A 9,739-nucleotide genomic window follows, 5' to 3' on the forward strand; every position below is an offset into this window, starting at 1 on the left:
GGGCTGTAACTTTGCATATGCGTTTTGCCAACGAGGCAAACATCACCTGCAAAGGGGCGTCAAATTCGGTTCAGCGGTTCGTGAGTTATCGACTTGAAAAGTTACAAGTTTTGACAAAAATGCTCAGTTTTTGCTGAAAATCACTTTTTGCACAGGGCGATACAGAAGTCCGATTGGGCTGTAACTTTGCATATGCGTTTTGCCAACGAGGCAAACATCACCTGCAAAGGGGCGTCAAATTCGGTTCAGCGGTTCGTGAGTTATCGACTTGAAAAGTTACAAGTTTTGACAAAAATGCTCAGTTTTTGCTGAAAATCACTTTTTGCACAGGGCGATACAGAAGTCCGATTGGGCTGTAACTTTGCATATGCGTTTTGCCAACGAGGCAAACATCACCTGCAAAGGGGCGTCAAATTCGGTTCAGCGGTTCGTGAGTTATCGACTTGAAAAGTTACAAGTTTTGACAAAAATGCTCAGTTTTTGCTGAAAATCACTTTTTGCACAGGGCGATACAGAAGTCCGATTGGGCTGTAACTTTGCATATGCGTTTTGCCAACGAGGCAAACATCACCTGCAAAGGGGCGTCAAATTCGGTTCAGCGGTTCGTGAGTTATCGACTTGAAAAGTTACAAGTTTTGACAAAAATGCTCAGTTTTTGCTGAAAATCACTTTTTGCACAGGGCGATACAGAAGTCCGATTGGGCTGTAACTTTGCATATGCGTTTTGCCAACGAGGCAAACATCACCTGCAAAGGGGCGTCAAATTCGGTTCAGCGGTTCGTGAGTTATGGACTTGAAAAGTTACAAGTTTTGACAAAAATGCTCAGTTTTTGCTGAAAATCACTTTTTGCACAGGGCGATACAGAAGTCCGATTGGGCTGTAACTTTGCATATGCGTTTTGCCAACGAGGCAAACATCACCTGCAAAGGGGCGTCAAATTCGGTTCAGCGGTTCGTGAGTTATCGACTTGAAAAGTTACAAGTTTTGACAAAAATGCTCAGTTTTTGCTGAAAATCACTTTTTGCACAGGGCGATACAGAAGTCCGATTGGGCTGTAACTTTGCATATGCGTTTTGCCAACGAGGCAAACATCACCTGCAAAGGGGCGTCAAATTCGGTTCAGCGGTTCGTGAGTTATCGACTTGAAAAGTTACAAGTTTTGACAAAAATGCTCAGTTTTTGCTGAAAATCACTTTTTGCACAGGGCGATACAGAAGTCCGATTGGGCTGTAACTTTGCATATGCGTTTTGCCAACGAGGCAAACATCACCTGCAAAGGGGCGTCAAATTCGGTTCAGCGGTTCGTGAGTTATCGACTTGAAAAGTTACAAGTTTTGACAAAAATGCTCAGTTTTTGCTGAAAATCACTTTTTGCACAGGGCGATACAGAAGTCCGATTGGGCTGTAACTTTGCATATGCGTTTTGCCAACGAGGCAAACATCACCTGCAAAGGGGCGTCAAATTCGGTTCAGCGGTTCGTGAGTTATCGACTTGAAAAGTTACAAGTTTTGACAAAAATGCTCAGTTTTTGCTGAAAATCACTTTTTGCACAGGGCGATACAGAAGTCCGATTGGGCTGTAACTTTGCATATGCGTTTTGCCAACGAGGCAAACATCACCTGCAAAGGGGCGTCAAATTCGGTTCAGCGGTTCGTGAGTTATCGACTTGAAAAGTTACAAGTTTTGACAAAAATGCTCAGTTTTTGCTGAAAATCACTTTTTGCACAGGGCGATACAGAAGTCCGATTGGGCTGTAACTTTGCATATGCGTTTTGCCAACGAGGCAAACATCACCTGCAAAGGGGCGTCAAATTCGGTTCAGCGGTTCGTGAGTTATCGACTTGAAAAGTTACAAGTTTTGACAAAAATGCTCAGTTTTTGCTGAAAATCACTTTTTGCACAGGGCGATACAGAAGTCCGATTGGGCTGTAACTTTGCATATGCGTTTTGCCAACGAGGCAAACATCACCTGCAAAGGGGCGTCAAATTCGGTTCAGCGGTTCGTGAGTTATCGACTTGAAAAGTTACAAGTTTTGACAAAAATGCTCAGTTTTTGCTGAAAATCACTTTTTGCACAGGGCGATACAGAAGTCCGATTGGGCTGTAACTTTGCATATGCGTTTTGCCAACGAGGCAAACATCACCTGCAAAGGGGCGTCAAATTCGGTTCAGCGGTTCGTGAGTTATCGACTTGAAAAGTTACAAGTTTTGACAAAAATGCTCAGTTTTTGCTGAAAATCACTTTTTGCACAGGGCGATACAGAAGTCCGATTGGGCTGTAACTTTGCATATGCGTTTTGCCAACGAGGCAAACATCACCTGCAAAGGGGCGTCAAATTCGGTTCAGCGGTTCGTGAGTTATCGACTTGAAAAGTTACAAGTTTTGACAAAAATGCTCAGTTTTTGCTGAAAATCACTTTTTGCACAGGGCGATACAGAAGTCCGATTGGGCTGTAACTTTGCATATGCGTTTTGCCAACGAGGCAAACATCACCTGCAAAGGGGCGTCAAATTCGGTTCAGCGGTTCGTGAGTTATCGACTTGAAAAGTTACAAGTTTTGACAAAAATGCTCAGTTTTTGCTGAAAATCACTTTTTGCACAGGGCGATACAGAAGTCCGATTGGGCTGTAACTTTGCATATGCGTTTTGCCAACGAGGCAAACATCACCTGCAAAGGGGCGTCAAATTCGGTTCAGCGGTTCGTGAGTTATCGACTTGAAAAGTTACAAGTTTTGACAAAAATGCTCAGTTTTTGCTGAAAATCACTTTTTGCACAGGGCGATACAGAAGTCCGATTGGGCTGTAACTTTGCATATGCGTTTTGCCAACGAGGCAAACATCACCTGCAAAGGGGCGTCAAATTCGGTTCAGCGGTTCGTGAGTTATCGACTTGAAAAGTTACAAGTTTTGACAAAAATGCTCAGTTTTTGCTGAAAATCACTTTTTGCACAGGGCGATACAGAAGTCCGATTGGGCTGTAACTTTGCATATGCGTTTTGCCAACGAGGCAAACATCACCTGCAAAGGGGCGTCAAATTCGGTTCAGCGGTTCGTGAGTTATCGACTTGAAAAGTTACAAGTTTTGACAAAAATGCTCAGTTTTTGCTGAAAATCACTTTTTGCACAGGGCGATACAGAAGTCCGATTGGGCTGTAACTTTGCATATGCGTTTTGCCAACGAGGCAAACATCACCTGCAAAGGGGCGTCAAATTCGGTTCAGCGGTTCGTGAGTTATCGACTTGAAAAGTTACAAGTTTTGACAAAAATGCTCAGTTTTTGCTGAAAATCACTTTTTGCACAGGGCGATACAGAAGTCCGATTGGGCTGTAACTTTGCATATGCGTTTTGCCAACGAGGCAAACATCACCTGCAAAGGGGCGTCAAATTCGGTTCAGCGGTTCGTGAGTTATCGACTTGAAAAGTTACAAGTTTTGACAAAAATGCTCAGTTTTTGCTGAAAATCACTTTTTGCACAGGGCGATACAGAAGTCCGATTGGGCTGTAACTTTGCATATGCGTTTTGCCAACGAGGCAAACATCACCTGCAAAGGGGCGTCAAATTCGGTTCAGCGGTTCGTGAGTTATCGACTTGAAAAGTTACAAGTTTTGACAAAAATGCTCAGTTTTTGCTGAAAATCACTTTTTGCACAGGGCGATACAGAAGTCCGATTGGGCTGTAACTTTGCATATGCGTTTTGCCAACGAGGCAAACATCACCTGCAAAGGGGCGTCAAATTCGGTTCAGCGGTTCGTGAGTTATCGACTTGAAAAGTTACAAGTTTTGACAAAAATGCTCAGTTTTTGCTGAAAATCACTTTTTGCACAGGGCGATACAGAAGTCCGATTGGGCTGTAACTTTGCATATGCGTTTTGCCAACGAGGCAAACATCACCTGCAAAGGGGCGTCAAATTCGGTTCAGCGGTTCGTGAGTTATCGACTTGAAAAGTTACAAGTTTTGACAAAAATGCTCAGTTTTTGCTGAAAATCACTTTTTGCACAGGGCGATACAGAAGTCCGATTGGGCTGTAACTTTGCATATGCGTTTTGCCAACGAGGCAAACATCACCTGCAAAGGGGCGTCAAATTCGGTTCAGCGGTTCGTGAGTTATCGACTTGAAAAGTTACAAGTTTTGACAAAAATGCTCAGTTTTTGCTGAAAATCACTTTTTGCACAGGGCGATACAGAAGTCCGATTGGGCTGTAACTTTGCATATGCGTTTTGCCAACGAGGCAAACATCACCTGCAAAGGGGCGTCAAATTCGGTTCAGCGGTTCGTGAGTTATCGACTTGAAAAGTTACAAGTTTTGACAAAAATGCTCAGTTTTTGCTGAAAATCACTTTTTGCACAGGGCGATACAGAAGTCCGATTGGGCTGTAACTTTGCATATGCGTTTTGCCAACGAGGCAAACATCACCTGCAAAGGGGCGTCAAATTCGGTTCAGCGGTTCGTGAGTTATCGACTTGAAAAGTTACAAGTTTTGACAAAAATGCTCAGTTTTTGCTGAAAATCACTTTTTGCACAGGGCGATACAGAAGTCCGATTGGGCTGTAACTTTGCATATGCGTTTTGCCAACGAGGCAAACATCACCTGCAAAGGGGCGTCAAATTCGGTTCAGCGGTTCGTGAGTTATCGACTTGAAAAGTTACAAGTTTTGACAAAAATGCTCAGTTTTTGCTGAAAATCACTTTTTGCACAGGGCGATACAGAAGTCCGATTGGGCTGTAACTTTGCATATGCGTTTTGCCAACGAGGCAAACATCACCTGCAAAGGGGCGTCAAATTCGGTTCAGCGGTTCGTGAGTTATCGACTTGAAAAGTTACAAGTTTTGACAAAAATGCTCAGTTTTTGCTGAAAATCACTTTTTGCACAGGGCGATACAGAAGTCCGATTGGGCTGTAACTTTGCATATGCGTTTTGCCAACGAGGCAAACATCACCTGCAAAGGGGCGTCAAATTCGGTTCAGCGGTTCGTGAGTTATCGACTTGAAAAGTTACAAGTTTTGACAAAAATGCTCAGTTTTTGCTGAAAATCACTTTTTGCACAGGGCGATACAGAAGTCCGATTGGGCTGTAACTTTGCATATGCGTTTTGCCAACGAGGCAAACATCACCTGCAAAGGGGCGTCAAATTCGGTTCAGCGGTTCGTGAGTTATCGACTTGAAAAGTTACAAGTTTTGACAAAAATGCTCAGTTTTTGCTGAAAATCACTTTTTGCACAGGGCGATACAGAAGTCCGATTGGGCTGTAACTTTGCATATGCGTTTTGCCAACGAGGCAAACATCACCTGCAAAGGGGCGTCAAATTCGGTTCAGCGGTTCGTGAGTTATCGACTTGAAAAGTTACAAGTTTTGACAAAAATGCTCAGTTTTTGCTGAAAATCACTTTTTGCACAGGGCGATACAGAAGTCCGATTGGGCTGTAACTTTGCATATGCGTTTTGCCAACGAGGCAAACATCACCTGCAAAGGGGCGTCAAATTCGGTTCAGCGGTTCGTGAGTTATCGACTTGAAAAGTTACAAGTTTTGACAAAAATGCTCAGTTTTTGCTGAAAATCACTTTTTGCACAGGGCGATACAGAAGTCCGATTGGGCTGTAACTTTGCATATGCGTTTTGCCAACGAGGCAAACATCACCTGCAAAGGGGCGTCAAATTCGGTTCAGCGGTTCGTGAGTTATCGACTTGAAAAGTTACAAGTTTTGACAAAAATGCTCAGTTTTTGCTGAAAATCACTTTTTGCACAGGGCGATACAGAAGTCCGATTGGGCTGTAACTTTGCATATGCGTTTTGCCAACGAGGCAAACATCACCTGCAAAGGGGCGTCAAATTCGGTTCAGCGGTTCGTGAGTTATCGACTTGAAAAGTTACAAGTTTTGACAAAAATGCTCAGTTTTTGCTGAAAATCACTTTTTGCACAGGGCGATACAGAAGTCCGATTGGGCTGTAACTTTGCATATGCGTTTTGCCAACGAGGCAAACATCACCTGCAAAGGGGCGTCAAATTCGGTTCAGCGGTTCGTGAGTTATCGACTTGAAAAGTTACAAGTTTTGACAAAAATGCTCAGTTTTTGCTGAAAATCACTTTTTGCACAGGGCGATACAGAAGTCCGATTGGGCTGTAACTTTGCATATGCGTTTTGCCAACGAGGCAAACATCACCTGCAAAGGGGCGTCAAATTCGGTTCAGCGGTTCGTGAGTTATCGACTTGAAAAGTTACAAGTTTTGACAAAAATGCTCAGTTTTTGCTGAAAATCACTTTTTGCACAGGGCGATACAGAAGTCCGATTGGGCTGTAACTTTGCATATGCGTTTTGCCAACGAGGCAAACATCACCTGCAAAGGGGCGTCAAATTCGGTTCAGCGGTTCGTGAGTTATCGACTTGAAAAGTTACAAGTTTTGACAAAAATGCTCAGTTTTTGCTGAAAATCACTTTTTGCACAGGGCGATACAGAAGTCCGATTGGGCTGTAACTTTGCATATGCGTTTTGCCAACGAGGCAAACATCACCTGCAAAGGGGCGTCAAATTCGGTTCAGCGGTTCGTGAGTTATCGACTTGAAAAGTTACAAGTTTTGACAAAAATGCTCAGTTTTTGCTGAAAATCACTTTTTGCACAGGGCGATACAGAAGTCCGATTGGGCTGTAACTTTGCACATGCGTTTTGCCAACGAGGCAAACATCACCTGCAAAGGGGCGTCAAATTCGGTTCAGCGGTTCGTGAGTTATCGACTTGAAAAGTTACAAGTTTTGACAAAAATGCTCAGTTTTTGCTGAAAATCACTTTTTGCACAGGGCGATACAGAAGTCCGATTGGGCTGTAACTTTGCATATGCGTTTTGCCAACGAGGCAAACATCACCTGCAAAGGGGCGTCAAATTCGGTTCAGCGGTTCGTGAGTTATCGACTTGAAAAGTTACAAGTTTTGACAAAAATGCTCAGTTTTTGCTGAAAATCACTTTTTGCACAGGGCGATACAGAAGTCCGATTGGGCTGTAACTTTGCATATGCGTTTTGCCAACGAGGCAAACATCACCTGCAAAGGGGCGTCAAATTCGGTTCAGCGGTTCGTGAGTTATCGACTTGAAAAGTTACAAGTTTTGACAAAAATGCTCAGTTTTTGCTGAAAATCACTTTTTGCACAGGGCGATACAGAAGTCCGATTGGGCTGTAACTTTGCATATGCGTTTTGCCAACGAGGCAAACATCACCTGCAAAGGGGCGTCAAATTCGGTTCAGCGGTTCGTGAGTTATCGACTTGAAAAGTTACAAGTTTTGACAAAAATGCTCAGTTTTTGCTGAAAATCACTTTTTGCACAGGGCGATACAGAAGTCCGATTGGGCTGTAACTTTGCATATGCGTTTTGCCAACGAGGCAAACATCACCTGCAAAGGGGCGTCAAATTCGGTTCAGCGGTTCGTGAGTTATCGACTTGAAAAGTTACAAGTTTTGACAAAAATGCTCAGTTTTTGCTGAAAATCACTTTTTGCACAGGGCGATACAGAAGTCCGATTGGGCTGTAACTTTGCATATGCGTTTTGCCAACGAGGCAAACATCACCTGCAAAGGGGCGTCAAATTCGGTTCAGCGGTTCGTGAGTTATCGACTTGAAAAGTTACAAGTTTTGACAAAAATGCTCAGTTTTTGCTGAAAATCACTTTTTGCACAGGGCGATACAGAAGTCCGATTGGGCTGTAACTTTGCATATGCGTTTTGCCAACGAGGCAAACATCACCTGCAAAGGGGCGTCAAATTCGGTTCAGCGGTTCGTGAGTTATCGACTTGAAAAGTTACAAGTTTTGACAAAAATGCTCAGTTTTTGCTGAAAATCACTTTTTGCACAGGGCGATACAGAAGTCCGATTGGGCTGTAACTTTGCATATGCGTTTTGCCAACGAGGCAAACATCACCTGCAAAGGGGCGTCAAATTCGGTTCAGCGGTTCGTGAGTTATCGACTTGAAAAGTTACAAGTTTTGACAAAAATGCTCAGTTTTTGCTGAAAATCACTTTTTGCACAGGGCGATACAGAAGTCCGATTGGGCTGTAACTTTGCATATGCGTTTTGCCAACGAGGCAAACATCACCTGCAAAGGGGCGTCAAATTCGGTTCAGCGGTTCGTGAGTTATCGACTTGAAAAGTTACAAGTTTTGACAAAAATGCTCAGTTTTTGCTGAAAATCACTTTTTGCACAGGGCGATACAGAAGTCCGATTGGGCTGTAACTTTGCATATGCGTTTTGCCAACGAGGCAAACATCACCTGCAAAGGGGCGTCAAATTCGGTTCAGCGGTTCGTGAGTTATCGACTTGAAAAGTTACAAGTTTTGACAAAAATGCTCAGTTTTTGCTGAAAATCACTTTTTGCACAGGGCGATACAGAAGTCCGATTGGGCTGTAACTTTGCATATGCGTTTTGCCAACGAGGCAAACATCACCTGCAAAGGGGCGTCAAATTCGGTTCAGCGGTTCGTGAGTTATCGACTTGAAAAGTTACAAGTTTTGACAAAAATGCTCAGTTTTTGCTGAAAATCACTTTTTGCACAGGGCGATACAGAAGTCCGATTGGGCTGTAACTTTGCATATGCGTTTTGCCAACGAGGCAAACATCACCTGCAAAGGGGCGTCAAATTCGGTTCAGCGGTTCGTGAGTTATCGACTTGAAAAGTTACAAGTTTTGACAAAAATGCTCAGTTTTTGCTGAAAATCACTTTTTGCACAGGGCGATACAGAAGTCCGATTGGGCTGTAACTTTGCATATGCGTTTTGCCAACGAGGCAAACATCACCTGCAAAGGGGCGTCAAATTCGGTTCAGCGGTTCGTGAGTTATCGACTTGAAAAGTTACAAGTTTTGACAAAAATGCTCAGTTTTTGCTGAAAATCACTTTTTGCACAGGGCGATACAGAAGTCCGATTGGGCTGTAACTTTGCATATGCGTTTTGCCAACGAGGCAAACATCACCTGCAAAGGGGCGTCAAATTCGGTTCAGCGGTTCGTGAGTTATCGACTTGAAAAGTTACAAGTTTTGACAAAAATGCTCAGTTTTTGCTGAAAATCACTTTTTGCACAGGGCGATACAGAAGTCCGATTGGGCTGTAACTTTGCATATGCGTTTTGCCAACGAGGCAAACATCACCTGCAAAGGGGCGTCAAATTCGGTTCAGCGGTTCGTGAGTTATCGACTTGAAAAGTTACAAGTTTTGACAAAAATGCTCAGTTTTTGCTGAAAATCACTTTTTGCACAGGGCGATACAGAAGTCCGATTGGGCTGTAACTTTGCATATGCGTTTTGCCAACGAGGCAAACATCACCTGCAAAGGGGCGTCAAATTCGGTTCAGCGGTTCGTGAGTTATCGACTTGAAAAGTTACAAGTTTTGACAAAAATGCTCAGTTTTTGCTGAAAATCACTTTTTGCACAGGGCGATACAGAAGTCCGATTGGGCTGTAACTTTGCATATGCGTTTTGCCAACGAGGCAAACATCACCTGCAAAGGGGCGTCAAATTCGGTTCAGCGGTTCGTGAGTTATCGACTTGAAAAGTTACAAGTTTTGACAAAAATGCTCAGTTTTTGCTGAAAATCACTTTTTGCACAGGGCGATACAGAAGTCCGATTGGGCTGTAACTTTGCATATGCGTTTTGCCAACGAGGCAAACATCACCTGCAAAGGGGCGTCAAATTCGGTTCAGCGGTTCGTGAGTTATCGACTTGAAAAGTTACAAGTTTTGA

Source organism: Phallusia mammillata, chromosome 7, assembly GCF_965637545.1.
Source record: "Phallusia mammillata chromosome 7, kaPhaMamm4.hap1.1, whole genome shotgun sequence".
Classification (NCBI taxonomy): Eukaryota; Metazoa; Chordata; class Ascidiacea; order Phlebobranchia; family Ascidiidae; genus Phallusia; species Phallusia mammillata.